Source organism: Hyla sarda, chromosome 1 (assembly GCF_029499605.1).
Source record: "Hyla sarda isolate aHylSar1 chromosome 1, aHylSar1.hap1, whole genome shotgun sequence".
Lineage (NCBI taxonomy): Eukaryota > Metazoa > Chordata > Amphibia > Anura > Hylidae > Hyla > Hyla sarda.
Genome location: NC_079189.1, coordinates 333,538,262 through 333,558,914, shown reverse-complemented (window position 1 = coordinate 333,558,914; position 20,653 = coordinate 333,538,262). Strand labels below are relative to the sequence as shown.

Genomic DNA, 20,653 nt, shown 5'->3' with positions numbered 1-20,653 from the left:
TGACAAAGCCTGGAGGGGGCACCAGCATGAAGAGACCAAAATGTGGCAGAATGACCAAGCCTGGAGATGGCAGCAGTAAGAGGAGACCATATGGTGACAGAATGACAGGTGGTGGCAGCCTGACAAGGCCAAAGGGCCTCACAATTGAAAAGATTAAAGATATTTTTTTAAATTGCATGTGGCCATGTTAACATCCTCCGGATACTTGATGGAAAGCTGCCACACTGCAGAGTAGCTGATTCCCCCCCCCCCAACAGTCCGCACTGACCGACTCTCAGGACCCCTGTTCCACTACCTCCCGGGCAGGTAGGCTGCCGCGAAGCAGGTGGTCTACCCCGAGCACGTTTGGCTCAAGACTTCCCACTGCTGCCACCATGCTGACTCCCAACCATGCCACCACCTTGCTGGCTCAACTGCTCACAGGCAACCAGCCACCCTCTTCTGATGATGATGAAGCCCCTTCTGCACCCGCCTCTCAAGTGCGATCGGCTTCATCATCATCATCGAGTTGTGTCTGCACGTCACTGATGTCCTCCTCAGGTTCCTCAACAGTGTGTGCTTCAGGAGCCTGAACGCTCCCAACACCACCTACCACGCCACTCTCCTCACCACTGTCCACCTAGTGAAGGAAGCGGGGGATGTCTCCTGCACTTCTTGGCTGGGCAGTAGCTGCTGACTGTCCTCTAGTGGATTTTCCTGACTAAAAAGTGGAGTTGAACCCACAGCATAGGATACTTCTATGGGGGAGTGAACAGCATAGGACAGAGGCAATTGGAGGACAGGGACTGCTCCCAGGCCATGCCAACTGATGGTTGTGTCTGAGGAACCACTGACTGTTGACTGGGGGTGTTAGATGTCACTTGTGATGAAATGGATGACCGAGTTAACCAGTCAATGACAGCAGATGGGTTGCTGGTTGAGACATGACCGCTGGCTGATACCAGGAGCTCAGGCCACTTGCCCCTAGTCTGCTGCGACCTCTGCCTGTGCCTGATGAATTTAGGCCTCTGCCAATCCTCTGTGCACATCCTGACATACTTAGTGCATATATGAGGGGAGTACAATACGCTCCACTACGCTTGAAACAGTATTTGTCTACAACACCAGCAGGTGTGTACTTTTGGCTGGCCTTTCACAGTGACTAGGCCTTTAGGACTGTAAGAGGAACAAAATGGTACACCACTTAGGTACACCACTTAGATGTATGTAAGTGGTATGCACTTATGAGGGGAGTACAATATGTTCCACTACTCTTAAAACAGTATTTGTCTACAACACCAGCAGGTGTGTACTTTTGGCAGGCCTTTCACAGCAACTAGGCCCTTAAGACTTTAACAGGAACAAAATGGAACACCACCTATGTACGCACAGGTTACACTTAATAGAAGACAACACGCTCCACTACTCAACCAGTATTAGACACTAATAGCAGATGTTTATGGCTTTTACTGCTCTGCTCAACTTAACCGGGTGGCTACTATTAGCTTTTTCAGTTGTTGTACACACCAGTGCTGCAGCACAGTCGCTGTGCACTACACCCACAATTGCACTTTCTCTCTCAATCTCTCTCCCTTCCCTATCAGTGCTTCTAGGCTGGATTTGGGCTTGAGGTGAATCGCTGCTGTAATACACCCACAATTGCACTTTCTCTCTCAATCTTTCTCTCTTCCATATCAGTGCTTCTAGGCTGGATTTGGGCTTGAGGTAAATCGCTGCTGTAAAAATGCTTTTCGGCGCAACACACACTGCTCTCCGTCCTTCTCTTTCTGCAATAGAATGCTCATGTGACTGGCTGCAAGATGGCAGCCGATTAGATAGGGCTGTGACATCACAGGGGTGGCTGGCTGCTGATAGGCTGCATGCTGCATGGGGTTCAGGGTCATCCCACCTACCCTTGTTCCCACCTTCCCAGTGTTCCTTGCCCTATGTCCTAGATGCCCTGGAGCCTGGACCACACTAAATGGAGTTTAATTAAGTGATTTGTGCGATCGAATCACGGCAATATTCTCATTCGTTGTGAAGAAAATTTTTCCTGAAATTCGTAATGAATTCTAATTCGTCAGATTCGATTCGCTCATCCCTAAAAATAATAATACAGTATATATAAAGCGATGCCCTTATTATAATAGTCTATGGAATGATGTCTGCAAAAAAGTTACAAAAAAAAAAAAAAAGTGTGCCAGGAAGACAAAAAGTTGACCAGCCAGTCATTTTATAGTACAGAGCTTTTTATTACATCTCTGTTTTTTGATAATACAGTATATGAATATGCATTGCCAGCAACTATGCATTAACTCCAAAGGAGAGAGAGTCTTCAGTGTTTTCAACTACATGCTGCGTGCTTTGTCAGTAAGCTGCTACTAAATGTACTAAAACAGAACTAATTAATGAAATGGTACATGTCATCAGTAATAAAAAATATGTGTTATGGAATTACTTTTCTAATGTACTACTTGATAAAACTTTATGTGTACAATTAATCCCTACAAGTTTGCCCACAAGTGGTCCTCCTTCTGGTCCTGCCTGCCGTCTTACTTGCAGATTGTCTCCTGCAGCAGCCTGGCAGAGACAAAAGTCAGGAAACGCAGGTGGGACCTCAGCTTAGCACAGTTTTGTTCAGATCACGATATCTGAAGCGGTCTCAGACAATCACAGCTCATCTCACACTGAACTACTCTCGGCTGTGTGAAGCAGAGTGAGGGAAGAAGTTCTCCCCAGCACACCTGCTGAGGAAAGCCCCTTCCCAGTCTGTGGAGTTCACTGAGACTGAGCAGAAGATACGGAACAATATCAAGGTAGAAAACTAGCAAATAAAAAAAGAAAAAAGGCAGGAGGTGGTTTATAATGATGGGGGAGAAAACTGGCAGGATTAAAAAATGTATTAAGCTCATGACAGGTACTCTTTAAAGCTGATTTATACTTATATATTGTATTACATTTGTAAAAACGCGTGTAGACAGTTTTTGAAGTAGGTCTCCATTTAGGGAGCCAGCTAACCTCACTGTTAACAGTTTTCTTTACTTTCATGATTCGGCTTAATTTACATCACAAAATGTGCAACATTGCTACTTCAGGGAGACATTTTATAAAGGTTTAAAGAAGGGATGAAATGTTATAGATTTAAACAATTACTTGTAGTACAGTAAAGTAGTACTAGTGCCAAATTCTGTTTTTTATTAATTTAATGGATGTTGCCTAAACATTTTGAAATCTATCTATAACCCATCCATCCATCTATCTGTATATCTATGTATCTAAACTATCACAATTTATTCCAATGATAGTAAAACATAGCTTTATTTTCACAGGCAGCACAGTCGCCATGTTCTCTAAACCAATAGTTTTGACCTGACTCTTCTAATATCCTTTAGAGAAACATTGGAAGATGCCTTATAAAAACATCTTTCTTGGTGAAATATTTTCATTCTACAAATAAAACCATGTTGTAATGCTCATCATATTTGAACAGGTTGTCACAAAATGTAAATGTTAGGATTTTTTTTTTTTTTTTTGCTTTGTATGAACCACATTAGAGAGGAGCAAACTTTTGAAAAATTAGATTCGGGCGATTCCCCAAATTTTCTGAAATAAAATTTGTTTCAGGTTGCTTTTGGCTGTCCTTTCACAGTATTTAGGCCCTTGACAGATTAACAGGTACAAAATAGTACACCACTTAGATGTAAGTATGTGGTATGAATTTATGAGGGCAGAAAATGCATTACAGTACGCTTAAACATACGTATTTTTCCACAACACAAGCAGAACAAAGTCGTTGTGTACTAAACCCAACATAAATTCACACATTTTGTGAATTTTATTACGAATTTTGCATGGGAAAAAGTCAACAAATAGGTGAAATTCACGAATATAGGACGAATATTCGTCCAAATATTCGCAAAATATCGCTAATTTGAATATGGCCCCTGCCGCTAATCACTACTAACCAGTGATTTTTGTGTATAAAAAGGAAAAGTAACAAAAAAGTGTAACATTATTCCTGGCTTTAAACTTCACAAAAGCTGTTCCATCACAAAAGATTTGCTAAGATCTAGAAATACCAAAGCTTGACACCTTATATATTTCATATGAACATTTAAAATGGTTACTTTTTTTTTTTTTTAACTTCTCCTTATTACAATTTCTTTCCATAATAAAATACATTTCTTTTTAACATTTCTACCCCCTTCCCACAGTGAAAAGGCTTTTCAGCTTTTATTCTTTTGACAGGAACAGGATAAAGTCCCCAAGATGCAGTAAATCCTGAGACCAGATTCATTGAGTTACCATGTACTTTATGTCAGTTTACTGCAGAAAACCCTTTTGAGAATGAAAGGTGACTATATACTTCTAGTTCTGAACATGAGGGAAACCTTTTTAATATGATATGAAAAAAGGAAATATGTGCATTTTTCATTTCTGACAGACGTTTATTTATTTATTTTGCCTACATAGTGCCAACAGCTGTACAGAGATTGCCATCACTCACATCAGTCCCACATCCCAATGGGACTCACAATCTAATTTTCTTATCTCATAATCCATACACTAGGGACAGTTTTATTGGGAACCATTTAACCACCAGAATGTTTTTGCATTGTGGGAAGAAACAGAATATCCAGAGGAAACCCAAACAAGAGAAGAACATAAAAACTCCACTTAGATGTAGCCTTGGTTGGATTCAAACCCAGAAGCCCAGCACTGCAACACAATAGTGCTAACCAGTGAGCCACCAGTAAGTCCCCATTTAAATTACAATACTGACTAAATATCTTTTTTTCTATAAGGAATTCATTGTAATCTTTAAGTCTAAACCATCTTCTATGTTTTGTCTTTTCTATATTTATCAGATATAGTCCAGTAAATATTGCACAAGTTTACATTGGTCCAGATTTATCAAATTGTGTGAGAGAAAAAAATCGAGTGATTTTCCCACAGCAACCAATGACAGCTCAGGTTTCACTTTACCAGAGTTCGTTAGCTGAGCTGTGATTGGTTGCTATGGGAAAATCTCTCTATTTTTCCTTACACACAGTTTGATAAATCTGGGCCACTGTGTCTACACTGTGTCTGATCCAACGTACTTTACCAACTGTAGATGAAAATTTAATGATTCGAGTAATAGTTGTGTTGTCATGGCCAACCCTGGCGATGGGTATTTATTCACCTCCTGCTCCAAGGATACAGTAGACAGGAATAAGGAACTCCTAGACCTTTAAAAGCATGCTGTAAACCCAACTGTGATGCACAAAACTTCTTTTTTATTGTTTTTCTTTTGGAGGTTCTTAATGGTAACAAAGGAAACATGTAACAGACTTGTCAAGAGATTTTACATGTAGAACCCTTTTGAACATTAGGAGGGGCAATGTGTTCCACCAAAGATTCGGCACCTATTCCCCTCGCTGTGCACCCCCGGAGTAGTGGACAGCGAGGGGAAGAGCAAGGGGAATAGTGCAGGTGCTTCCGTGGTGCTGAACAGGCCCTGCCGGGTACACAGGGAGGGTAATAGGCATGGTGCTGAATAGGCCCACTCTTGATTGGTCCTCCCACTGAAGTGGTTGTTGTTCTGGCACTGCATCAGAGTGATTGAGTGATTATATTAAGTTTACCATGTCAATTTTCTCTGGCCATAGTTTCATTGCACTTACAGTTGTCAGACATATTGGGCTAAGTCCAACATGTGAGACTCCATTTAGCCTCCAAGCCATCTTTATATGAAGTGTAAACTGCTTAATTCAAAGATTAGCTTTAAAATAAATTAAATGGAGTTACTTGAAAATATGCTGATGCAAATTCCCGCATGTTCCTAATTCTGCAATAACAAAAGGTCGATAATGAGAAAGTTCCAAAACAATTTAAAGGTTACAGCCAAATCTCACGGTAAATGAGACCAGGTGGCTGCTATCGTCTAACAAATCCAAAATATATGACTGTTGTTGACATACTGGTAGAAGTCACACATATCTGTGTGGTCACTGTTAATTTTCCTGTAGATGGGTACTGCATAGCGCCATCAGCAGGGGAATTTGCACAGTGCTGTCACAGAGGGGTCTTCCTCTGCCCTGGGGAGGCCATTTATACCCATTGGTTAAGAAGTCCGTACCACGGGGTCTACTTGATTGACAGCGAGAGATCATAAAAGCACCCGGGGACAGGAAGTAAAGTACAGTTGATGGGAACAGAGGACACCAGAAGATGTCATGAGGTAGTAAGCTGTCTCCACTCGCCCCAAGTACTGATATATATATATATATATATATATATTGTGCTGTATCTAAATTGTTGTTCCATTGTGTGTGGTAAGGCAGATGGGCCGTGCTACTTATAACCCCAATAGTGTTAACGATTGTGTCACTTGTATTTCCTATATCTGAGGAATAGGGGGGATGTCTGTTCTGTATTCATCTTGGTATAATACTCTCTCGGGGAGTGATGCCATAGATTTGATTTGCTGACCATGTGGTGACTGAGGTGTGTGCAACACAGTTACTTGTAGCTTCTGTAATTCTGTAGCCTCTATATAGCTGCTATCTGCATAAGTTTAGCGTGCTTCTATATATGTTCTATACATTTCTTATTTTACACGCTTCATATATTTAGCCATTGCGCTTATATATTAAATAACACTTCAATATACGTCAATACTTCTATATGTGTTATATTGATTTAAGGTACATATATGTATAACCTTTGTCTTTATATACTAATTTTGTTTATTACTCATAACCAATCAATCAGCATAGTTAATAATTCCTGTGTGTTATTTCATGATATTGCAAAACATGCCTCCATAGCGTAAATCAATGAGCTTTTAAATATTCTGGGTAAATAGTGCGGCCCAGAGATATGAATTGCATTATAGATATTTAAGCAGTTCATAAGATCACATATATTGAATTGCTGGTGACTGTAGGTCATATTGTCACAATGACATAATGACCGCCCACCAGAGCGGGATAGACAACATTTATATGGGGGTCACCCTGTGGGGGGAACTAATCCTATATTAAGGGAGTTGCCAACAGGGATGATTTACATATGAATAGTGGTCTCACCGTGCATAATCTCCTCTGACAAAATTTAGGAGGTCCGCACATGGGTCACCATCGTGTGTGATCAATCAGACTGACATATCTGGTAGGTCCTACCGAGATCAGATAATACTGACATTATTTGGAAGGTTCCACCGTAGATCAGATCAATAATACAGTCAAAAAAAAACTGTCTGAGCTGGTGTAGAAACCTTTCCTCTAGACATAGAGCGTGCCCTCTTGTTCTAGATACAGTACTGGGTACTGTAGTCCTCCTCTGTATTACTCTGGTTGCTTGTCTTTAAAGGCGTACTCCAGTGGAAAAGTTTTTTTATTTTTAAATTAACTGGTGCCAGAAATGTTAAATAGTTTTGTAAATTACTTCTATTAAAAAATCTTAAGCCTTCCGGTACTTATTAGCTGCTGAATACTGCAGAGGAAATGATTTTCTTTTTGGAACACAGAGCTCTCTGCTGACATCATGACCACAGTGCTCTCTGCTGACGTCCATTTTAAGAACTGTCCAGAGTAGGATAAAATCCCCATAGCAAATATATGCTTCTCTGGACAGTTCCTAAAATGGACAGAGATGTCAGCAGAGAGCACTGTGCTCATTATGTCAGCAGAGAGCACTGTGTTCCAAAAAGAAAAGAATTCCCTCTGTAGTATCAGCAGCTAATAAGTACTGGCTCCCTTTATATCTTTCAAGTAAACTGCTGATGCCAAGTACTGCACACTGCGCTCCATGTGTAATTTTCTTGTTGTGGGCATCTATGCCCCTTTTGATGCACCCCATGTTTTTTTTTTTTTTGCCCTGGCAGCATGATATTATGTCACCTTGTTCTCTTTAATTTTAGGCTTGTTCTTGATCCCAGTTCCCTTTGAGGGGATCTTGTGCATTTGTCAACACCTTTAATACCTTTTCTTTCAGTTGCCCTAAAATGAAACAAAACCGTTTGAACTTAAATAATAATAATAAAAAAATCTCTTTTAACGGCGACATCTGGCAACCTCTTCTAAGGCCAGACATGGAGACGTAACAGACTAATTGTTATGGTACTAAACAGATAGGATAGTGATCAGGTTTTAATTAAATGAGATCTCTTCATAATTAAAAACATGCAGGTCTATGGCTCAGATCGGTGTTCTTCTTTAGCAATATAGATTTAAGGGACTAGAAAGCAATTAGAATATTTAACATTATTGTGGTTTTCTTGACAAATGTTTTTCATCTACCAAAGACATTTAAAAAAAAAAAAAGATCTCTTTGCTAAGCATACAAGGATTTAGAACTTGGTTTTAAAATATTTCCGTAATCATTAATGCCCCCGAATGTATAACTCTAGTCATGCAGCACACAAAAACCGCAAACTATAGACAGCCTTTTGCAAAAACTACACACTAATCAGAGATATGACGCATAACAATGTTTCCTCTAGCTAAAAATTACTGTTTCATGGAACATATCTGAAAATGAAATATTTTATTAATAACATGTTTTTTCAGATCAGTTAGAAGTAAAAAAAAACTATAAAAATATGGCATAATATACAAAAAAAAAAAAAAAATCACGTTTAGTACTTTGTTGCTCCTTGCTTTTATAGTGGCCTGAATCCAACTTTATTAATGATAAACGATATTCTACATGAAGCTGATTCCAACATTCTTGCTAAGTGGATGGCAGCTTTACAGCATGGATCCTTGTCAAGTCTTTTTATTTAATTTTTTTGCACCATAAATTTTTAATCAGATTAAGATCTGAAATGTTTGCTGACATGTCATCATCTTGATATGGATTTGCTGAAGAAAATATTTAACACTTTTTGTGGTTTGACACATCATCATCCTAAAAAATAACTTCATCATCAATAAAGTATTTTTTATCGATGGGATAAGAAATGTGTACAACATTTCTATATACATGTATAGTTACTGTGGGTAATGAATGCTATCTTCAGTGAAATTTTTTGCTTTTATAACCTTATCATGATGCTTTACCATATTTTACACACAGCTGGCTAGGAACAACCATCATCTATGCCCCACTCCTTGTTTGATTTTTCACCTTGATAGAATTTCATTATTGCTTTCATTGTTTCAAATGACAATTCTCTTGTTGGAGCCATTTTTTTCCAATCATCCAAGTCCATAGTTTGGTATGGTCTGCAAGCATTTTCCCTTTGACTTTCAGAATAATTTGTATTTATATACGTGTAGTGGTATTTGTTTTAGAAATAAGGAGAATCCATCATTTTTCTTTTACTTGATCTGGAAAAGCATGTGTCATTCAGAACAGTAATTAAAAAAAATAAAATCAAGCATATTAGCTATTTTCAGCTATTGTGTCATATGTGTGACTTGCTACTTAGTAAACAAAGCACATGGTTGACATCTTCAGTGGCAAAGTGTGCAAAGGGCCATATTTTATGGCTGAAATAATGGATCATTTGAAACTTTTGAAACTAAACTTTTATACCATCTTTAGGTTTCCCTTCTGTCACTTAGCAGTGCTCTATGTTTTGATGAAGTTTTGATTGAGTCTGAGCAGCCAGAAGGGCATCAGGGGATCACGCTAGCTACAGTAATTTGCATGTGACACTAGGAATCTTTTGGTCCCACAATCGTATGATCAGGACACTTTTACTGCAATTCAGATTACCATTTTCCTCCAATGCTAAAATGGAAAAAGCAGTGGTCTAAGATTATGCAGATATTTACACTAGACATTAGCCTTGTCTGGGTAAATTGAGATAGTGGTCACAGCTAGTAGCATCCTATATGAGTCCCTGCTTACCAACTATATTTTGAAAAATTTATTTTTTTAGCGCCAGTACTAAACACATCCTAATGACTATCCACACCAAGGACAGGACAGGACAGTGGCTTTAAGGATAAATTAATCCTTTGGTTTCTGAACTTAATGGGGTTAGCCACCTTTATGGCTGAGTTCACATACTGTATGTCTGGCGTGCGGCATAATTTCCCTCCGACATGCACCTGAGGGAAACTGATGCTTGAACTGATCCCAGTCATTTGAATGGGACAGTTCACAATCATCCAGTGTGTCAATTTTGACGCCGGATGGTTGGAGACGCCGGACGGCACCAGACAGGGAAACGCAGCTTGTTGCGTTCCCCTGTACAGCGTCCAGAACAATGGATGCAGGATGCCATACAACTGAAGATAACTGATGCACGTTGTCATTAGTTATGGCATCAGTTGCGTCGAGATCTAGGCTGAGTTCACCATTGCCAGATGCTGGACATATATGAACCCAGCCTAACAAGTTTTATTTAGAAACCATTGAGTATACTGTATGCCCCACTTCTCTGTGATCTCGTTCTCTCTTGTTATGCAACTCCACCCCAAGGGTCTCCTATCCCTGCATGCAGTCTTATAGCTCATACATGGCTGTCTATGGAGGAGCACATAATGATACACATCACTATACCTCCTCCATAGCAGTACACTGTGCTGAAGCAAAGAGAACAGGCACAAAGGAGGAGGCACAGTGATGTATATGATCACATGCGCCTCAATAAGCAGCAATCATATGGCTAGATGAGCCATTCGGCCACATACAGGAATGGGGGAGTGTCAGGGAGTGCAAAACTGCATCATTAGAGAGAAAGAGGCCACAGGGAAGGCATCCTGTATTAGTAAGTCATATATTATACATTAACATTAATTCTTGATCAAGGGGGCCAACCCCTTTAACTTATTACTTAACAAAATAACTTGCTACATATATGTTGAAGCTTGTTTCAGCTTTTTAATAAAATAACTCTCATTCCAATCTACCTCCCTTTTTAATTCTATAAAAAAAAATGTAATGTGATGATTTGCGCATTTGGAGAGCAAATAAATATAATATATAAACATAATTATATAAATATAATTAAAGTAACCAGTAAGGCGTACATTGGGAAGGTTTCCAACAGTGGTAGGCACCCAGCCAAATTCCTGCTAATCGTTCACAAAGGAGTTGTGAATCTCCTACTTTTATAGTGAATGAAATAGTATAGCTGCAAAGTCTGAAGCCTATTAGTTTTTCTTTAGGCCAGTTTAATTGTTCCTACTCAAGTATATGATACAATGTTACTTCATTTGGGAGACTTAAACATTAATGTGCCATATTTTTATAGTTATCATAAAAATGAGTATTGTTATAAGATTTCATATTTCATTTATCCCATTTAGCCCACCATGTTTTAAAGACCTGTGTATTAAATCTTGGTATTTTCTATGAATACCCAAATCCCTTTCAGAGGTGGTTTGTGATGCAGCACACAATGAAATATACATAAAATAGAAGAACACAATTTAATACCTTGTAGTTGTAATACTTGTTTGTATAGAAGTAATTCTGACAAGGACAGTCTTTATAAATTTTGCTAGCTTTTACTTTGCATGCAAGAAACTTTTATTGAAGAGTCTTATGGTTCAATAAGACATAAGGAAAAGCTGAACACCCACGTTTTGTATGGAGTGGGTGTTCCATAACCCCCCCCCCCCCCCCCACTCAGGCACTTGGAAGGGGAGCAGCGTTGGCTTGTGTAAAGGTTTTGATGTTACTGTAAACCAATTTTCTGGATGTAGACAACCCAATTTACTGGACCAAAGGCACATAAGAAGACACCAGTATTTTCAGTATTGTACATGACACACAGATATAATCTATCTATCTATCTATCTATCATTACTTTGGTCTACAATTTTAAACTTCCAATTCCAAGTAATAATTCTACACGTTAGTACCTCCAGTCGATCTCCTTTTGGAATATTTTATTTTAAACAATTTTGACCTTTGACTTTTGTCAAGTTCATTGCAGTTGGGTTGGGAGTGTATATATTTTCTTGTCTAAAAGAATACTTAAACATTTTATGGACATGTCAGTAAAGGAAAAGTTGCATTAGGATAAAATAAATCCCCTTTGTGACTTCCTATGACATACACTCTACAATATCAGGTTTATGCAGTGCCCCCAAGAAATGTCTTTGGAACCTCTCATGAGAACAATACATTTCTGTGAAATACCACACGGCATCTGTAGGTTAGTGCTCAGTGTAATAAATATCTGGGTCAGGTCTGCACATGTTATCACTGTACAACTCCAAATATGGTTATAATGTATTTGAAACTAATTTAAGATGACAAGACTATAAAAACAGAAAGGAAGCAGATTACAAAAAGGACAGGCTATAAATAAACGTACACATAGACTAATAGCCTCTGTGCAGCATAGGGTGACCTTCCCATGATCAGTGGTATTGCTCCGAGATCCCGTTATCTAACAAATCATGTTCAAACAGGAGAACATCATTACAACTACAACATGTAGGTAACATAGTCCTACGATATTTATAGACAATGGAGAGGAACCCACAAATGAATGGGACCACACATGCTTCTGAATATTAGATCAGGAAGGTTTCTTATAGCATTCATGTCAACCTAAAAAATAACGCCCCACCTATAGGGTCTTTAGCTATCCTATAGTATATGGCTAATAAGCTACTTACTTTTCACCATCAAATCAGTCCTCTCGTCATATACAGCATTCAGTTGTATGAACAATAGTGGAAGAGTAGTACAAGAGTTTAATTTTATGAAGGGTCACAGTGAGGTCCAATTCAAAAGTTTGAGGCCAATATTTCAAAAGTGTGACAGGTGATATACTGAAATCAGTCAGTGTCATTTGACTCCATTGTTACTTCAAACATCTTAAAGTACATCAATAGCTTTTAGGTATGTCAGGCTGCAATGTAATCCATTCAAGTAATTGGGTAGAGGTATGTGTTAGATGCTTGGAGATGTCCTAAATTCTACATTTAGATCCTTTAATAGATTCTTTTGGGTGTTTATTCTATACAGGCACAGGTTGTAGGTAAGGACTGGAAAATAAATTTTTTAGCACCAGAAAACTTGATAGACAACATAAAGTATACAGAACGTATGTTTTGTTCCATTAAAGTCTATGAAAAAAAGTGCCTGTGAGTGCACATATTGTATAAAAAAATTGCAGTATTTCCAACTCTGGAACTAAAGCAATTCATCAGCTGATTTTTCCATAAACTGGAACACATATTAGAATAAATGAAAAAATACTGCCATTGTTTATTTGTATTTTACTGCAGTACTTTTGTTTTCATGTTACAATGTGTGAACCAACTTAAACTACTACTAAAGGGATGGAGACATTTGAGCAAATATGAATAAAATAAATACATAATTAACAAATATTAAAAAGTAAAAAAATGCAAAGTACAAAAATGTGTACTACAAAAATAATAAAAATAATAAATCGGGCTGCAGAAAAAAACAGGTGGTGTCCCCTACTCAGTACATTACAATGAAAATGCAACACATAGAAAACCCTAAAGTGTCATGCAACAGTAACGCATAGCATGGAAGCCTAACACACATAGGTGGTGAAGTAATGACAATGAAGTATATAAACCAGCCAATAGTGCAACAAACTAGTGTTGGAAAGGGAAGGAATGATGTCAACCCAACATGTGTTTTGTCCCCTGTTTCAAACTTTTTTACCCCATGTTTTTATTTGATTCATTATAATTGCTATTTTTTGTTATTTACTCAAGTGTCTCCATTTCTTTAGCATTAGTTAAATATGCAACTGGGAGTACATAAATATGTTCATTACACATTGAAAGATATTCTTATACTTAAACAATTATTGGTGTATACAAATTATTAATGCACATTTCCTTTCTGATTTAGCATACATTCAATGTGTGTGTTACGCCGAGCGCTCCGGGTCCCCGCTCCTCCCCGGAGCGCTCGCTACACTCTCGCTACTGCAGCGCTCCGTTCAGATCCACTGACCCGGTGCGCTGCGATTCCGCCTCCAGCCGGGATGCGATTCGCGATGCGGGTGGCGCCCGCTCGCGATGCGCACCCCGGCTCCCGTACCTGACTCGCTCTCCGTCGGTCCTGTCCCGGCGCGCGCGGCCCCGCTCCCTAGGGCGCGCGCGCGCCGGGTCTCTGCGATTTAAAGGGCCACTGCGCCGCTGATTGGCGCAAGTGGTTCTAATTAGTGTGTTCACCTGTGCACTCCCTATGTATACCTCACTTCCCCTGCACTCCCTCGCCGGATCTTGTTGCCATTGTGCCAGTGAAAGCGTTTCCTTGTGTGTTCCTAGCCTGTGTTCCAGACCTCCTGCCGTTGCCCCTGACTACGATCCTTGCTGCCTGCCCCGACCTTCTGCTACGTCCGACCTTGCTTCTGTCTACTCCCTTGTACCGCGCCTATCTTCAGCAGTCAGAGAGGTTGAGCCGTTGCTAGTGGATACGACCTGGTCACTACCGCCGCAGCAAGACCATCCCGCTTTGCGGCGGGCTCTGGTGAATACCAGTAGTGACTTAGAACCGGTCCACTAGCACGGTCCACGCCAATCCCTCTCTGTCACAGAGGATCCACCTCCTGCCAGCCGGCATCGAGACAGTAGATCCGGCCATGGATCCCGCTGAAGTTCCTCTGCCAGTTGTCGCCGACCTCACCACGGTGGTCGCCCAGCAGTCACAACAGATAGCGCAACAAGGCCACCAGCTGTCTCAACTGACCGTGATGCTACAGCAGCTACTACCACAGCTTCAGCAATCATCTCCTCCGCCAGCTCCTGCACCTCCTCCGCAGCGAGTGGCCGCTTCAGGCCTACGACTATCCTTGCCGGATAAATTTGATGGGGACTCTAAATTTTGCCGTGGCTTTCTTTCTCAATGTTCCCTGCACTTGGAGATGATGTCGGACCAGTTTCCTACTGAAAGGTCTAAGGTGGCTTTCGTAGTCAGCCTTCTGTCTGGAAAAGCTCTGTCATGGGCCACACCGCTCTGGGACCGCAATGACCCCGTCACTGCCTCAGTACACTCCTTCTTCTCGGAAATTCGAAGTGTCTTTGAGGAACCTGCCCGAGCCTCTTCTGCTGAGACTGCCCTGTTGAACCTGGTCCAGGGTAATTCTTCCGTTGGCGAGTACGCCGTACAATTCCGTACTCTTGCTTCAGAACTATCCTGGAATAATGAGGCCCTCTGCGCGACCTTTAAAAAAGGCCTATCCAGCAACATTAAAGATGTTCTGGCCGCACGAGAAATCCCTGCTAACCTACATGAACTCATTCATCTAGCCACTCGCATTGACATGCGTTTTTCCGAAAGGCGTCAGGAGCTCCGCCAGGATATGGACTTTGTTCGCACGAGGCGTTTTTTCTCCCCGGCTCCTCTCTCCTCTGGTCCCCTGCAATCCGTTCCTGTGCCTCCCGCCGTGGAGGCTATGCAGGTCGACCGGTCTCGCCTGACACCTCAAGAGAGGACACGACGCCGCATGGAGAATCTCTGCCTGTACTGTGCCGGTACCGAACACTTCCTGAAGGATTGTCCTATCCGTCCTCCCCGCCTGGAAAGACGTACGCTGACTCCGCACAAAGGTGAGACAGTCCTTGATGTCAACTCTGCTTCTCCACGTCTTACTGTGCCTGTGCGGATATCTGCCTCTACCTTCTCCTTCTCTACTATGGCCTTCTTGGATTCCGGATCTGCAGGAAATTTTATTTTGGCCTCTCTCATCAACAGGTTCAACATCCCGGTGACCAGTCTCACCAGACCCCTCTACATCAATTGTGTTAACAATGAAAGATTGGACTGTACCATACGTTTCCGCACGGAGCCCCTCCTAATGTGCATCGGACCTCATCACGAAAAAATTGAGTTTTTGGTCCTCCCCAATTGTACTTCCGAAATTCTCCTTGGACTACCCTGGCTTCAACACCATTCCCCAACCCTGGATTGGTCCACTGGGGAGATCAAGAGTTGGGGTACCTCTTGTTTCAAGGACTGCCTTAAACCGGTTCCCAGTACTCCTTGCCGTGACCCTGTGGTTTCCCCTGTAACCGGTCTCCCTAAGGCCTATATGGACTTTGCGAATGTATTTTGCAAAAAACAAGCTGAGACTCTACCTCCTCACAGGCCTTATGACTGTCCTATTGACCTCCTCCCGGGCACTACTCCACCCCGGGGCAGGATTTATCCTCTCTCCGCCCCAGAGACTCTTGCTATGTCTGAGTACATCCAGGAAAATTTTAAAAAAGGCTTTATCCGCAAATCCTCCTCTCCTGCCGGAGCCGGATTTTTCTTTGTGTCCAAAAAAGATGGCTCCCTACGTCCTTGCATTGACTACCGCGGTCTTAATAAAATCACGGTAAAGAACCGCTACCCTCTACCTCTTATCTCTGAACTCTTTGATCGCCTCCAAGGTGCCCACATCTTTACCAAACTGGACTTAAGAGGTGCTTATATTCTCATCCGCATCAGAGAGGGGGATGAATGGAAAACGGCATTTAACACTAGAGATGGACACTTTGAGTATCTGGTCATGCCCTTTGGCCTGTGCAACGCCCCTGCCGTCTTCCAAGACTTTGTTAATGAAATTTTTCGTGATTTCTTATATTCCTGTGTTGTTGTGTATCTGGACGATATCCTGATTTTTTCTGCCAACCTAGAAGAACACCGCCAGCATGTCCGCATGGTTCTTCAGAGACTTCGTGACAATCAACTTTATGCCAAGATGGAGAAATGTCTATTTGAATGTCAATCTCTTCCTTTCCTAGGATACTTGGTCTCTGGCCAGGGACTACAAATGGATCCAGACAAACTCTCTGCCGTCTTAGATTGGCCACGCCCCTCCGGACTCCGTGCTATCCAACGTTTTTTGGGGTTCGCCAATTATTACAGACAATTTATTCCACATTTTTCCACCATTGTGGCTCCTATCGTGGCTTTAACCAAAAAGAATGCCAATCCTAAGTCATGGCCTCCTCAAGCGGAAGACGCCTTTAAACAGCTCAAGTCTGCCTTTTCTTCTGCTCCCGTGCTCTCCAGACCTGACCCATCTAAACCCTTCCTATTGGAGGTAGATGCCTCCTCAGTAGGAGCGGGAGCGGTCCTTCTACAAAAAAATTCTTCCGGGCATGCTGTTACTTGTGTTTTTTTTTCTAGGACCTTCTCTCCGGCGGAGAGGAACTACTCCATCGGGGATCGAGAGCTACTAGCCATTAAATTAGCACTTGAGGAATGGAGGCATCTGCTGGAGGGATCAAGATTTCCAGTTATTATTTACACCGATCACAAGAATCTCTCCTATCTCCAGTCTGCCCAACGGCTGAATCCTCGCCAGGCCAGGTGGTCTCTGTTCTTTGCCCGATTTAATTTTGAAATTCACTTTCGGCCTGCCGATAAGAACATTAGGGCCGATGCTCTCTCTCGTTCCTCGGATGCCTCGGAAGTAGAGCTCTCTCCGCAACACATCATTCCTCCTGACTGCCTGATCTCCACTTCTCCAGCCTCCATCAGGCAAACTCCTCCAGGGAAGACCTTCGTCACTCCACGCCAACGCCTCGGAATCCTCAAATGGGGTCACTCCTCCCATCTCGCAGGCCATGCGGGCATCAAGAAATCCGTGCAACTCATCTCTCGTTTCTATTGGTGGCCGACTCTGGAGACGGATGTTGTTGATTTTGTGCGGGCCTGCACTGTCTGTGCGCGGGATAAGACTCCTCGCCAGAAGCCCGCTGGTCTTCTTCATCCTCTGCCTGTCCCCGAACAGCCTTGGTCTCTGATTGGTATGGACTTTATTACAGACTTACCCCCATCCCGTGGCAACACTGTTGTTTGGCTGGTCGTTGATCGATTCTCCAAGATGGCACATTTCATCCCTCTTCCTGGTCTTCCTTCTGCGCCTCAGTTGGCAAAACAATTTTTTGTACACATTTTTCGTCTTCACGGGTTGCCCACGCAGATCGTCTCGGATAGAGGCGTCCAATTCGTGTCAAAATTCTGGAGGGCTCTCTGTAAACAACTCAAGATTAAATTAAACTTTTCTTCTGCTTATCATCCTCAATCCAATGGGCAAGTAGAAAGAATTAACCAGGTCCTGGGTGATTATTTACGGCATTTTGTTTCCTCCCGCCAGGATGACTGGGCAGATCTTCTACCATGGGCCGATTTCTCGTATAACTTCAGAGTTTCTGAATCTTCTTCCAAATCCCCATTTTTCGTGGTGTACGGCCGTCACCCTCTTCCCCCCCTCCCTACTCCCTTGCCCTCTGGTTTGCCCGCTGTGGATGAAATAACTCGTGATCTTTCCACCATATGGAAAGAGACCCAAAATTCTCTCTTACAGGCTTCATCACGCATGAAGAAGTTTGCTGATAAGAAAAGAAGAGCTCCCCCCATTTTTTCTCCAGGAGACAAGGTATGGCTCTCCGCTAAATATGTCCGCTTCCGTGTTCCTAGCTACAAATTGGGACCACGCTATCTTGGTCCTTTCAAAATTTTGTGCCAGATTAATCCTGTCTCTTACAAACTTCTTCTTCCTCCTTCTCTTCGTATTCCTAATGCCTTTCACGTTTCTCTTCTTAAACCACTCATCATCAACCGTTTCTCTCCCAAACTTGTTTCTCCCACTCCTGTTTCCGGCTCCTCGGACATCTTCTCAGTAAAGGAGATACTGGCCTCCAAGAAGGTCAGAGGGAAAACCTTTTTTTTGGTCGATTGGGAGGGCTGTGGTCCTGAAGAGAGATCCTGGGAACCTGAGGACAATATCCTAGACAAAAGTCTGCTCCTCAGGTTCTCAGGCTCTAAGAAGAGGGGGAGACCCAAGGGGGGGGGTACTGTTATGCCGAGCGCTCCGGGTCCCCGCTCCTGACCCGGTGCGCTGCGATTCCGCCTCCAGCCGGGATGCGATTCGCGATGCGGGTGGCGCCCGCTCGCGATGCGCACCCCGGCTCCCGTACCTGACTCGCTCTCCGTCGGTCCTGTCCCGGCGCGCGCGGCCCCGCTCCTTAGGGCGCGCGCGCCGGGTCTCTGCGATTTAAAGGGCCACTGCGCCGCTGATTGGCGCAAGTGGTTCTAATTAGTGTGTTCACCTGTGCACTCCCTATGTATACCTCACTTCCCCTGCACTCCCTCGCCGGATCTTGTTGCCATTGTGCCAGTGAAAGCGTTTCCTTGTGTGTTCCTAGCCTGTGTTCCAGACCTCCTGCCGTTGCCCCTGACTACGATCCTTGCTGCCTGCCCCGACCTTCTGCTACGTCCGACCTTGCTTCTGTCTACTCCCTTGTACCGCGCCTATCTTCAGCAGTCAGAGAGGTTGAGCCGTTGCTAGTGGATACGACCTGGTCACTACCGCCGCAGCAAGACCATCCCGCTTTGCGGCGGGCTCTGGTGAATACCAGTAGTGACTTAGAACCGGTCCACTAGCACGGTCCACGCCAATCCCTCTCTGGCACAGAGGATCCACCTCCTGCCAGCCGGCATCGTGACAGTGTGAACCCAGCCTCAATGTGAAGACCTAATGCTGAAGAGAAATTCTGATGATGTTCCCTGCTCTGACTACTCTCAAGAGCAATGTCCACATATACAGGATATCCACACATACACACACATCAGTCAAGCCAGGTAATCTGTAGATATTGATGTATGGATATATTTGAATTACTTGAAGTCTTACTGATAGCACTGCACCTGACAACATCCCAAGGGGCATGTTGTCAAAAGGCATCAACAGGCTTTGGGTCTTAAAATATGTCGTTCGGTAGGGGAAAAGAAGAGCTGTACTGTTTTTTTCCCCCCAATATTTTCACCTATCTGAATAAGAGGTAACTAACTGATTGGTGAATGGTCTGGTGGCTGGGATACGATCCCAATATGGCCCCCAAGTGAAAGCGGCTGCAGCGTGTATCTCCAATGATGGTCTAAAGGACTTAGCAGCATCACCAATTTTAGGACTAGAAAATGCTAAGAATCCCCAAAAAGAATGAATGCAGTAGCTGTCAACTGACCTTTAATTTTGTGAACAATGGGGGTCGCAGCAGTCAAAACCCCAATGATAACTTAGATATCATTGGTATGATAATCATGATGTACTGTAGTAATTTTATAGGATAATATGTTGAACCTTTCTTTGAGTGTGACTAACATATTTACAGTATGGTCAGTGCTCCAGCACAAGTGGGAAATTGACTTAAGTGTTCCTTGAACTTTATAAGCTAACTGGAACAGCTCCAGGAAAAGTGCCCCACACGTCAGTTCCCAGCACATACGCAGAGCCATCCTAGTAACACTATATGATCCTTATCATGATCAGACTGTCACCATTAGCATGCATAATAGCAACAATTTTCCTTTCTGAACCATAGAAATGTAATTTTTAGACAGTATCCTCCAGCAAATTCCACTTAACAGTTATGATTCATTATGACAATGTAAACCACAATTTACCTGACTTGTATTTCCACAGGAAAAGCAAATGAGGTCAATATGGGATTTTGTTGACAAGTTGCTGAGGAATTAAAGTTCCATTCCATAAGACTCCAGGTTCACTTGTGAAAAATTTTTTGTAGACATTATTCAAGAGACACACTTTACTTTCACAAAATATAAAATAAAACTATAGGCTGTGTAGATGTATCTAACCAATCTAGACTACTATCTAGACTACTAAGGTATCCAGATGGTTTATGTAAAAAGGACTGGCCCACTAACATCCTATATCACCAGTCCACAAGGTAGGTGATAAATGCATGTTTGTCTGGGGATTTACTGCAAGGAA

The 20,653-nt window shown here is 42.3% G+C and overlaps 1 protein-coding gene and 1 long non-coding RNA gene across 3 annotated transcripts in view; one reads left to right on the top strand and one right to left on the bottom strand.

The window, feature by feature from the left end:
* Positions 1–20,653, bottom strand: part of ADAMTSL1 (ADAMTS like 1) — a 956,942-nt gene that overhangs the window by 455,700 nt on the left and 480,589 nt on the right. The window lies entirely within an intron of this gene.
* LOC130273270 (uncharacterized) overlaps positions 1–20,653 on the top strand; it is a 133,239-nt gene that overhangs the window by 106,266 nt on the left and 6,320 nt on the right. Inside the window, exon 3 of the long non-coding RNA XR_008843941.1 lies at positions 19,379–19,500. This is a non-coding gene — a long non-coding RNA (uncharacterized LOC130273270). The remainder of the gene's footprint in view (positions 1–19,378; positions 19,501–20,653) is intronic.